Raw genomic sequence first — 13,852 nt, forward strand, 5'->3', positions numbered from 1 at the left:
AATCTTACCTGTTCAAAAGAATATCTTTCCATTGATTTTTTCTCATAATTGCCCCGAATACCACCACCTACACCTACTACGAACAAAAAGTTATCCAAAACTACAACACCTATCGTTTTACGTGGTGGACCTATTATTGGTGCTACATTCTTCCACTCCCCAGTCACAGGATTGTATGAGAGAAGATCACGATCAAGCAGGTGGTCGTAAGTGTACGTATATCCACCAACAATGTAAATAAGACCTTGATGTTCTACTATACCCATGCTGTAAAAGAAAAGAAAAGAAAAAGAAAAAAAACAGTACAGGCCACTGCTACATTTTCTCATTATCAGTAGTTCACACTATCAGTCAGTAAATGTATATGTGAAAATGGTTGATATTTAAGAGTACTTACTTGGATCTAGCTTCTGGCATATTTGACTCTAATAATCTCCACTCATCTGCAATAGGGTCATATCTTTCAATATTTTGGGATATGACCAATCCCGTCGTCCTACCACCAAAGGCATAGAGATAACCTCCATGAGCGCATAATCCAAATCCACACCGTGGGGTTACCATAGAAGATATCATAGTCCAATAATCTTCCTGAGGATCATAAACTTCGCCATTTGCCAAAAGCTGCTGAGTGTGTCTCTCCTCTCCAACCCCTCCAACCTCTCCAACCCCTCCAACAACGAAAATTTTCCCATGTAAGACTGCTATTCCTGGCGAAATTCTCCCAATTTTCATGGGGCAAACTTTCTGCCATTCCTTCCTAAAGGTATCAAAACATTCGACACTTTTCAATGTATACTCATCTGATCTATTCCAGTGTCTAATTAGTTCTCTCTTTATTCCACTTAGGACATAAAATTTCTTTCGAGTACAATGGACATACAATTTGTCCAAAAAGTTTGTATGCTGCTGCTGCTGTATGTTTTTAAGGATAACCTTCAGATTGATATCAGAGCCAGAGCACTCATTAATTGATTTTTCTATTAGTTTACTTGGAATTAAAGACAATTTCACTCGTTTCAAAATGTCACAAAATCCAACACTGTCTATTAGTTATATCTTGTGTAATCCATCTGATGGCAGCAGATAATATAACAAAAAGAAAAGGAAAGTGAGCTGCAATATGAAAGTGAGGTGTTTGGGGGGAGGTGGAGGGGAAGGGGTGTAGTTTATTTGAATTTGATAAATAAATATTAAATAAAAAGAAAAATATTAATATTTACCTAAAACTCGGAGTCAATATGAAGATACTCTGACTCAAAAAGATACAGTAGAATTTCTTTAGGAATCTCAAGAAACTCTTGCTCCATTGTCACTACTACGAAATTGGAGAAAATGAAGTCCCGCGAACCATTCAGCAGGCTTACTAAATAATGGGCCTCAGCAAACCTGTTTTACAAAAAAAAAAAAAATGGACACACCCCTGTCTCCAGAATCAGAATCAGAATCAAAAAAGAATAAAAAAAATTTACAAAATTAAAATTCGTTACCTGTAAATTCCTAAAGCATTGGATGGATGAAGTTCACTCTTGAGAAAGTCTGTGCAAACACGTACAACATGGGGAACTACCAGCATGTTTGCAACAACTATTAACTCTTGAACGTTTTCCGCTGTCACCTCGATGTTTCCTAAAGATTAAGATTACAAAAAAAAATAAAATTAACAGTAATAACAAAATAAAAATACCGTTTTTTTTCATAAATATGAAAACTTAAAATGTTACCTTACCAGTATATATGAATCCGATGATCTGATTTAATATATTAAATTTCATAGACTTCATTTCTATTGAAGACTGTGTTGTTTCCTCAGTTAATCCACACGTAAACATGGCCTTAAAATAATTACTTCCCGCCGAGAGTATTACACGGTGATCCTGGAATAATAATAAAGTTTGGTTGGTTGTATACATATACAGACAGACAAAAAGATAGTTTTTACAATTATTTCAGACAACAAATACTAAAAAAGTAAAATAATGTTTTTTCTCACCTTCACAACTGATCCATCAACTGATATTTCTACATCCCAGAACTTTTGTAACTGCCAGAGTGAATTTAAGTTCTCTAGCAGGTCGGTCGGATAAGGATAATATTAACACTCCCCCTCTCCGTGATCAGAGAGCTCCACACGTGCCGCCGCCATCCTCATATATAACAAAAAAAACTAATGTAATGTAATATATATTCATCCAGTTTGTCAAGTTTTCTTTTTTTGGTAAATGGGGGTGATATGAGAGAGGGATAGTTTTCATACTCAATCAGTTACTACCTCCTGAAGAACTTAAAATGCGAATTTTGTGATAATTGGAAGCTTTTTTATTTTAAAGAGAGTGAAGAGGAGGAGGAGGAGGAGGAGGAGGAGGAGGAGGAGGAGGACAGCAGTATATAGGGTAGGGCTAGGTAATATCACTCTTGAAGGTTGAAGGTTAAGTTTCGAGTCAAATTGCGACTGCTCTAGCATTAGACCGACCCTCTGGGAGTGATGCACAGTTTATCCACTTGTTCTTCTTAGGGTCGAAATACTCCACATTAGTGATAGATACCTAAAAAAAAAAAAATAGTTTAAGGTTAAAACTTTGGATTTGTATATCACATTTTCATTAATCATTCTGTTTTCGTTCTTCCTTACCTTTTTACGGTTATCGCCTGTGACATATAACAGAGAATTTGTGGCAACAACTGTTGAGATATTAAGACCAAAATACATTGATGAACACTTAAACCAATTGTTCTGTGAGAAAGTAAAAGAAGAAAGGTAAAAGGAAGGGGGGAGGAGGGAGGTTATACAATATTTTACTCCCTTTTCACTACAGTATTACAAAAATTCTTCCACATCCTAACTACAATATTGTAATTCAAATCTTGTTGTATATAATAATAAGAATTCATAAGCACTGCACTGGTAAATATTCAAATCTTGTATATAATAATAAGAATTCATAAGCACTGCACTGGTAAATAATCTTACCTGTTCAAAAGAATATCTTTCCATTGATTTTTCCTCATAATTGTCCCGAATACCACCACCTACTACATACAAAAAGTTATCCAAAACTGCAACACCTATCTTCTTATGTGGTGGACCCAGCATTGGTGCTAGATTCTTCCACTCCCCAGTCACAGGATTGTATGAGAGAAGATCACGCAGGAGGGTGAGATTAAATCCATCAACAATGTAAATAAGACCTCGATGTTCTACTATACCTATGCTGTAAAAGAAAATAAAAGAAAAAGAAAAAAGAAAAACAGTGCTACATTTTCTCATTATCAGTAAAGTTCACACTATCAGTAAATGTTGATTTTTAATATTACAATTGTAGTTACTTGGTTTTAGCTCTTGGCATATTTGACTCTAATAATCTCCACTCATCTGTAATAGGGTCATATCTTTCAATACTTTTTTCGATGACCGATCCCGTCCAACCACCGAAGGCATAAAGGTAACCTCCATGAGCGCATAATCCAAAATCACACCGTGGGGTCACCATAGAAGATATCCCAGTCCAATCATCTTCCTGTGGATCATAAACTCCACCATTTCCATTTACAAAAAGATCCTTTCTTTCCCCTCCAACAACGAAAATTTTCCCATGTAAGACTGCTATTTCTGGCCCACTTCTCTCAATTTTCATAGGGCAAAGTTTTGCCATTTCTGTTTAAAGGCATCAAAACATTCGACACTTTTAAATACATATTCCTCTGATCTCCATCCACCTATGACATAAATTTTCCTTCGAAGACAAATTCTTGGCTGGATATACGAGGCTTCCCTTTGGTCCAAAAAGTTTGTCCGCTGCTGTTTAAGGATAACCTTCAGATTGATATCAGAGCACTCATTAATTGATTTTTCTATTAGCTTACTTGGAATTAAAGACAATTTCACTTGTTTTAAAATGTCAAAAATCCAACAATGTCTATTAGTTATATCTTGTGTAATCCATCTGATGGCAGCAGAGAATATCTGCAATACAATAAAAAGAAAGAAAGAAAGAAAAGATAAATTTTATTATTTTTTTATATAAAAGTCAGTCATTTGGTAAACTTTCAAGCAAGTTAAGTATAATATTAAATAAAAAAAATATTTAAATATTTACCTGAAACTCAGAGTCAATATGAAGATACTCTGACTCAAAAAAATACAGTAGAATTTCTTTAGGAATCTCAAGAAACTCTTGCTCCATTGTCACTTCTACGAAATTGGAGAAGATGAAGTCCCGCGAAGCATGCAGCAGGCTTACTAAAAAATGGGCCTCAGCAAACCTGTTAAAAAATGATGGAATTTAGTCCTAATGGATGCATTGTATACGTACAGATACTGATAAAAAAACAATAAACACACATATCAAAACAGTTACATAAGTACATAAGAAAATAATTAATTATTATACTGTACGTACCTGTAAATTCCTAAAGCATTTGGATGGATGAAGTTCACTCTTGAGAAAGTCTGTGCAAACACATACAACATGGGGCATTACCAGCATATTTGCAGCCACAATTAACTCCTGTACGTTTTCCATTGTTACCCCGATGTTTCCTAAAGATTAAAAAAAAATAAAATTTCATTCATTAATCATCAATAACAAAATAAAAACTACCGTTTTAGCGTATAGCACTATGAAAACTTATAATGTTTTTTTTCTTTATCCTTACCCTTACCAGTATATATGAATTCGATGAGCAGTTTTAATATATTGGGTTTCATAGACTTCATTTCTATTGATTGTGTTGTTTTCTCAGCTAATCCACACGTAAACATGGCCTTAAAATATTCGCTTCCCGTTAAAGGTTGCTCATTATAAGAAAATATTTGCCATATAATAATTAATTAAAAGATAATTTTCAACAGTACACATTTAAATTGCCATAGAAAGTTTTCCTTTTTAATTTTTTAAATGTTCATTCGTTGGATTTAGAAAGTAAAAGTTTACCTATCATTTTTCACTACAATAAATAAAAATATTTCTTTTACTTGAACACAGTATAGAATATATATGGGAGGGAAGAGAGAAAGAGAGAGAGAGAGAGAGAGAGAGAGAGAGAGAGAGAGAGAGAGAGAGAGAGAGAGAGAGAGAGAGAGAGAGAGAGAGAGAGAGAGAGAGAGAAAGAGAGAGAGAGAGAGATTGTTATGATAGGGAGGGATAAAAAGATAATTTGAAAATTGAAAGTTTCCCTTTATATAGCTTTTTATTAGAAAAAAATGTTTATAAATGATTTTATATTTGTTTTGCTCACATATATTTTACAAAATTATTGGTGTCTAGATTTAATAATAGAGTTCAAAAGTTTTGAAAAAGACCAATTGTTATACTTTTTAAAAAGGTTTTGCAAGGCGATAAAATCTAAATCATCCAAAAAAAACTATTTTAAATTTCACACAACATGGATGGAAAGAAATGATACATTTACAGAATTACGTGTATATGCACTAATATTTCAGTATGAATATGTGAACATACATGTTAAAATTTTAGCACAAGGAAATGAGATCTTTGCTCCTCTTTATAGTGAATTGATTTTATTTCAAAGTAGAAAATATTCTAGAAAACAATATATTATCGGAGGAGTTTTTATAACATGTCATGCTAATGTATTTCTCCATATAATTGCTCGAAATTTTTATTATACACCATTAGAAAAAAGATGTATTATAGATTATCTTATCTCATGCAATTATTTTATTGATGACAACCAGGTTAAAATAATAGATCAAAAATATCACACTCCAATCAATTTTTCATCATTTTTTGATAACGACGATCGGGTTAAAATAATAGATGAAAAATATCACAATCCAATAAATTTTTCATCATTTAGTAAATATAAACTTAATTTAATCCAATTACAATATGATAATTGGTATATGTCACTATGGCCATATAAAAAAAAATTGGCCATACATAAAAAAATTTGAAGTATTGTGTGTACGCACGCACGCACGCATGCACGCACTTCTATTTATAGTTGCTCCCCAACGCTCAACATAGTATTGTTCTCAAAAGACTAGACAAGTAAACACTACCCGTAAATTAGTAAAAAAGTTAAAAGTTTTAAAGTAAAAAATATGCCAGACAAATACAATTTAGAACTTGTAAACAACGATAATGAACTCCTCTGTGATGAAGAAGAAGAAAAATCTCTAAGTTTATTCAAACTTGTCACCAACACAGACGTCAAATTGGATTTAACATTTTCAGAGAATTTAGTGAAGAAATTAGTTTATAACCTCATTTCTTTTCAAAATAATAAAATATTTGACATACTACATCCCCAAACCAATTACACAAATAAAGATCTTTTAGAAATTGGTAGAATTATTCTTAGTGTTGATAGAGAGATAATTTGGAGTAGAATTATAACTTATTTGGCCTTTTGTAATATAACGTGTACAACCAGTGACACAAAGAAACTTATGGAAAATTTTACCAAGATTGCTCTAACTGAATTTGTAAAGACATGTGGTGGATGGGTAAATATTTTACTGTATTTTTCTTAGTGTAATTTTTTTGGTATATATATTTTTGGTAGGTAACTTACTCAAATAACTTTTCTTTCTTTATAGGATCAATTTCATAGGGACTTGTACGCAGAAGCGACGACTGAAACCAATGTAGAGGAGAAGTTTACTGGAACTGCTGATACTGCTGATAAGTTACAAGAGAATGATAAGTTTGCTGATAAACAAGATTTTCCGAAAAGTTTGCAGAGAAGTTTGCCCAGAAGATTGTGGATAAGTTTACTGAGAAGAAATTAGAAGAAATGGTACTTATTTTAGGATATACTTTCTTGGGTTTTATAAATGGAATATTAGCATCTGTTTTAATGTATAATATATAATTTTGAAATAGTAATAGTACAGTATTTCCTTTAGAAATGTTAATCTACCTACATGTTTTCTTTATAGGATGATGATATGGATATATTTATTATAGTGGTATATACAGTTTTTTATTGATATTATACTTAATTGCATATGCAAACAACTGTTACCACGAAGGACGGAAATTGTTGCTACAATAATCCAATATACTGTTAAATGTTTCTACACACTCATCAATGTTAATAAATGTTAGTGAAAGCGTTTTGTTTTAATAATACCCGTAACTATGGGGCTCCATCTTTGTTGGATATTATTTTTTGTTTGTTTTTCTTTATAGGATGAAGATAAGTTTGCTGATAATACCAACAAGAAATATTGGGGCTGGAGGATCCTCTTCCCCCAACAACAAACCTTGTTATTTTTTATTAAATGTTTTAGTGTGTGTTGCCTTTTTTTATTTAGTTTCTGTGTTTTGTGTTTTACATTATATTTGTCTGGTTAGCCCGCCTGTATCTTTTCTAGCTAATAAACTATTTTGTTTTTAAAATCTTGAATTTTTTTTTAAAACAGAAAGGGAATATAAAGCACTGTCGTAGTTGTTATAATTACACTCGTGGTTGTTAAAATGATAGATGAGTGGTACCACTGTGGGAATATAAAGCACTGGATGAGTGTTACCAATCCCAGATTTGATCGTAACTCCATCCATGCTGGTCGAAACAGGCAATGAGGTTGACGGGACTGGAAAGTAAAACAACGCTGCTGGTGATATGGTTATTATGTTCGTTGACCGCCACCTATCTCATCTTTTTGGGGATATACATGACATCCTGATTCAACGGGTCATCCACCCCAACTGTACTTACATTAAAATGGTGGTGGATTACCTGTTCAACTCGGTAGTGCTAGTGGTATTGGTGATTACGACGATAATGATAATTACTCGTCGTCGAGAAAACGATTACTGTCAACAGCATCAGACAGGTAAGTTAATACGAATAATCTAATCTGAATATATTTAAGTTTCACCGATTTATTAATGTCTAATAATGTCTAAGGGGTATCTTGGGGTATCTTTTCCACCATGGGGTTGCTAACTAGTCTTCCTTCACCTTCAGGACTCTCTACCAGACAACGATACCCTAACCCTAGCAAGTTCTGAGACGCCTTCGCCATCCTAACTGGAGATAGATCCAGAAGTGTTGTCTGTGACTACAACTCTCCATTACATCTACGCTCACGACCCCACCCCCAGCTACCCACTTGCCATTTAAAATTAGGTTTCAGAAAATTTGGCCACCCGCTAGGGTGTGAAATGTATATAAAGTTACTTGAATACATATGTTGCCCCCGAGGGGGCTAGTTTATTGGGCACCCCCTTACATCCTGTGCAAGGTGAAGCGCAGAAGCGTTTACAGCGCCCAACAGGGAAGTATGAAAAGTTCATACCTGCCTTTATGACTCGTACATTAAGGGCGTAAAAGCCTGAAGGGTCATAGGTTTTGTCAAGTTACATAAAGTGAGAGAATGATGAGTGTGTGGGGGGAAAGTTCCCGGTACATTTTATCTGTTTATGGCAAAGAGTGGCAGGTCCCTAATAATGTCAAATGCCAGGCCTGTGACTAGGAGGAGGGATATCTGGTCTGGGAGGGAAGAGGTGTTGGTAACGGCTGGGGACACACATATGGAAATGTTTTACTTAAATATTACAAATGCTATGCTAGATTAAAATGAATTTGTAAATCTCGAAATACTAATAATAATAAAAAATAAGTCTGGTAGCAGGGTTAATGTTTATTTGTATGGTCGGTACAGTAATCTGCAAGTTTTTTTTTATTGATATTATACTTAATTGCATATGCAAACAACTGTCACCACGAAGGACGGAAATTGTTGCTATAATAATCCAATAATCCAATATACTGTATGCTATGCAGGCAGACAAATGTTTTTTACACACTCATCAATGTTAATAAATGTTTAGTGGAAAGCGTTTTGTTTTATAATACCCGTAACATGAGGCTCCATAATCCTGATTTTTTGTTGTGGGTAGAATGGGATATTATTTTTTGGTTTTTCTTTATAAGTTTGCTTTGCTGATAATACCAACAAGAAATATAGGAGCTGGAGGATCAACCTTGTTTTTTTATTACATGTTTTAGTGTTTTTTTGTTATTTATTACATTATATTTGTCGTTTGGTTTAATAACAAAAAATAATAACAAATACAAAAATGCTGAAAACGCCTGTATTTCTATTTTTCTAGTAAATATTTGGAAAATTTGAATTATTTTTTTTAAACAAAGGGATATAAAGCACTGGATGAGTGCTACCAATCCCAGATTTGATCGTAACTCCCCCCACGCTGGTCGGGTTTAATTTATTCATTTTAAACATAGTCGACCTTAATGGATGGACGACGGACAATGAGGTGGACGAGACTGGACAGTAAAACAACACTGGTGATACGCTTATTATGTTCGATGACCGTCATCTATCTCATCTTTTTGGGGATATACATGGAATCCTGCTTCAACGGTAGCTTCAACGGTACATCACTCGCCACTACTACCTCCACCCCCACCACTGACAAGTGGAACCACAAAGTAGGTTTACAACTGTTTGTTTATATTGCAATTTTCTTGTGTTATTTACATCCTTTACAATATAACTAGGCTTGCAATTAAAATATTTACATCTTTACAATATAACTGTGGGCTATAACCAAATATATATTTTGTAATTTACAATAGCAGCAGCAGCAGCATCACCAGCAGCAGCAGCAGCAGAATGAATGTGGAGACGCATGGACGTTTAAGGATGGTTTACTTATAATGGTGATGGGTTACCTGTTGGGTCACCTGTTCAACTCGGTGTTTCTGGTGGTATTTATGATGGCGATAATGATGATTGCTCGTAGTGTCATTAAAAGACGCTCGATCACTGTTAACAGCATCAGACAGGTAAGTTAATACGAATCCAATCTGAATGTATTTGTTTTTGTTTATTAATGTTTTCGCCACTATTTCTAAGTTACTAAATGGGGTTGCTAACTCTCGTCCGTCTTCCTTCACCTTTAGGACTCTCTACCAGACAACGATACCCTAGCAAGCTCTGAGACGCCTCCGCCATCCTATTTCGAACTGAAGATAGATGATTGAAATAAGTTAGAAAATTGGGCCACTCGCTAGGGTGCGAAATGTATAATTAAAGTTACTTTGAATATATGGAAATGTTTTTAACTTATATTACAAATGCTAGGCTATTAAAATGAATTTGTAAACCTCACTGGCAGAAGAGGGTACAGTAATCTTTTTATTGATATTACACTTTGCATGTGGAGAGAAAATTGTTGCATAGCAATAATCAGGCAGACACATATCAACGTTAATAAATGTTAGTGAAAGTGTTTTGTTTTTGTTTTATAATACCCATAACATGGGGGCTCCATCATTTTGTTTGTAGAATGGGATATTATTTTTTGTTTGTTTTTCTTTATAGGATGACGATAAGTTTGCTGATAATACCAACAAGAAATATTGGCAACCAACGTGTTTCTGTGTTTTGTGTTATACATCATATAAACTATTTTTTTTTTTAAATTTGATTTATTTTTTTAAAACGAAGGGATATAAAGCACTGGATGAGTGTTACCAATCCCAGATTTGATCGTAACTCCCTCCACGCTGGTCGGGTCTAATTTATTCATTTTAAACCTAGCTAGCTCACAGTAAGATAGTCTTAGGGTGACTCACGTAATTTCATGTTAAAATCAATATACTGATTAGCCTGAATGGATGGATGACGGACAATGAGGTTGACGAGACTGCTGGAAATCAAAACAACGCTGGTGATATGCTTATTATGTTCGTTCACCGTCACCTATCTCACCTGTTTGGGGATATACATGACATCCTGCGTCATCACTCGTCACCACTACCTCCACCCCCAACTGTACCACTGCTGACAAGTGGAACCACAAAGTAGGTTTACAACTGTTTGGTAATTTACAATAACAGCAGCAGCAGCAGAATGAATGTGGAGGCTCATGGACGTTTAGGGATGGTTATATTATAATGGTGATGGGTTACCTGTTTAACTCGGTGGTGCTGGTGGTATTGGTGATTACGGCGATAATGGTGATTCGTCGTGTCATTAAAAGACGCTCGATCGCTGTCAACAGCATCAGACAGGTAAGTTAATACGAATCCAATCTGAATATATTTGTTTTTGTTTATTAATGTTTTCGCCACTATTTCTAAGTTACTAACTCTTATCTTTTCCATGGGGTTGCTAACTCTCGTCCGTCTTCCTTCACCTTCAGGACTCTCTACCAGACAACGATACCCTAGCAAGCTCTGAGACGCCTCCGCCATCTTATTTCGTACTGGAGGTAGATGATCAGAACTGCTGCGACTACAACTCCTCCATTACCTCTACGCTCACGACCCCACCCCCAGCTACCCACTTGCCATTTAAAATTAAAAGTTGGTTTCAGAAATTTGGCCACCCGCTAGGAACAGCTGTGTAAAATGTATATTAAAGTACTTTAGTACTAAAGAAGAGTGTTTATTATTACTGTTTCGACAACCAACTTTGAATACATATGGAAGATGTTTTTATTACAAATGCTAGGCGCTAGGCAGAACTGTAAAAACAACCTCGAAATACTATATAATAATAAAAAATAAGTCTGGCAGCAGGTTTAATGTTTTATCTGTACGGTCGGCACAGTAATCTGTAACTTTGACTGTATTTTAAAAGTTTGTTAAGATTGACTTTAAATGGAGTTAGCAGCAGTGTTAATGTATTTACTATGCATAATATATTTTGTTGAATACCCAGGAACAAGCTAGTAAATAGAAAACATACCCAGGAACAAAGCTAGTAAATAAAAAATCTGTTTTATTTTATTAAGTTGTAAAAATGTAATGTTGTATTCTCTGTATAACTAGTCTGTGCTGGTTCTTTAAACTTAATAATTTATGAATAAATAAATAAATAAAAATATATACAATATACACCTTTTACCAAAAAAAAAAACTGACAACTCTGGATAGTATAAATTACGTTACGTTTAGGTATTAATGCATGAGGATGGCGGAATGTGTGAAGCCCTCTTACGGGTGTGAATATTATCCAAACATACTGCTAGATACCCTATATACACTCTGGAATTCACAACAGTTCTGTGATGTAGAAATATCAACTGGTGGATCAGTTGTGAAGGTGAGAAACATTATTTACTGATATAATGCACTAGCTATTATTTATTGATACAATGCACTAGCTACAATTCACTAGCTACAGTGTTTGCAGATTTTTTTTTTTTTTTTTTTAACTGGCTGGTAACACATTGGTAAAGTAAAAATTTTATTCCAGGCTCACCGTGTAATACTCTCAGCGGGAAGCCCCTATTTTCAGGCCATGTTTACGAGTGGTTTAGCTGAGGAAACAGTCTTTTTCAATAGAAATGAAGTCCATAAAACCCAATATATTAACTCAGATAATCAGATTCATGTAAACTGGTAAGGATAAAGAAAACATACGAACATATTGATGCTGGAAATTTGACTAGGTGGATTTTGGATTGTTTTTAATGGGAGATTGCAAGGTTATGAATTTCTTATAGAATTCTATTCCAATGAGGAGGGTGGACTCAGATTTTTTTCTCAGAGACATTTCATTGGGATTCACATAATCATGAGTGTGAGAAAATCTTTCCAATGATAATCTCAGAAAATTTACTCGAAAATTTTTTTTTCTCAGCAAGGTTATGGAGAATTTCTTACAGAATTGGGAAATCCTCGAATGAATCATCTCTAAGAAAAATAAACCTCTGGCTGTGTATCAGAGCACCACATCTAGGATTTAGCTCCTTGTAAGAAAAATTCCCCTATAACTTTCTCTTCACAATTCGCAACTTTCTCTTTTACTTTCTTTTAAGAAAACTTCCCCTCTATCACTTTCTCTTTCTCAACTTTCTCTTTACTTTCTTTTCTTTCGCAACTTTCTCTTTAATTTCTTTTAAGAAAATTTCCCCTCTATCACTTTCTCTTAATCAACTTTCTCTTTACTTTCTTTTCTTTCGCAACTTTCTCTTTTACTTTCTTTTAAGAAAAATTCCCCTCTATCATTTTCTCTTAATCAACTTTCTCTTTACTTTCTTTTCATTCACAACTTTCTTTTTTACTTTCTTTTAAGAAAAATTCCCCTCTATCACTTACTCTTTCTCAACTTTCTCTTTACTTTCTTTCCTCTTTACTTTCTTTCTTTCGAAACTTTCTCTTTACTTTCTTTCTTTCACCCCTTTCTCTCTCTCTCCTTTCTCTCTCCATGCTGTATGTCTCTTTTGTCTGGTGAGTAACAAACAATAAGCAAATCCTGTCCTGTCATACAAAAACAAACTTAATAAGCATATCCTGTTGTCACACATGGGGCCAACTGGGTTTTTCCAGATAAGTAAAACAGGTGGCTCTAGGGACTTACCCACATCCTGCCACATCGTAAAACTGAGTTAAGAAAAAACAAACTTTTAATAAGCATATCATGTTGTCACACATGTGGCCAACTGGGTTTTTCCAGATAAGTAAAACAGATGGCTCTGAGGATTTACCCACATCCTGCCACACTGTAAAACTGAGTGGTATAAGAAACTCCACCCATGGGGGATGTCATTACTCAAAGCAAGTCTCTTATTGGCTATGAAAATTATAACTCCTCCCTCTCTCAGTTTTTGATTGGATATAAAAAATGATAGCTCCACCGTGTACTTTTAGGGTTAGACTTCATATCTCTCATTTGAACTCTGATATTTAGACTATAAGGATCTCAGTGAGTTGGAGAAAGACCTTCAGTGTGCCCAGTGAAAAAGGAGGGAGATTTCTTGGTGAGTTTTATTAACTCGATTTTTAGTGAGAGACTTGGTGGTGATATATAGGTTGTATCGGCAGGTGTGTGTAGGAGTGTGTGTGTGTGTGTGTGTGTGTGTGTGTGTGTGTGTGTGTGTGTGTGTGTGTGTGTGTGTTG

Source organism: Homarus americanus, unplaced genomic scaffold, assembly GCF_018991925.1.
Source record: "Homarus americanus isolate GMGI-L3 unplaced genomic scaffold, GMGI_Hamer_2.0 scaffold45698, whole genome shotgun sequence".
In the NCBI taxonomy this organism is placed as follows: Eukaryota; Metazoa; Arthropoda; class Malacostraca; order Decapoda; family Nephropidae; genus Homarus; species Homarus americanus.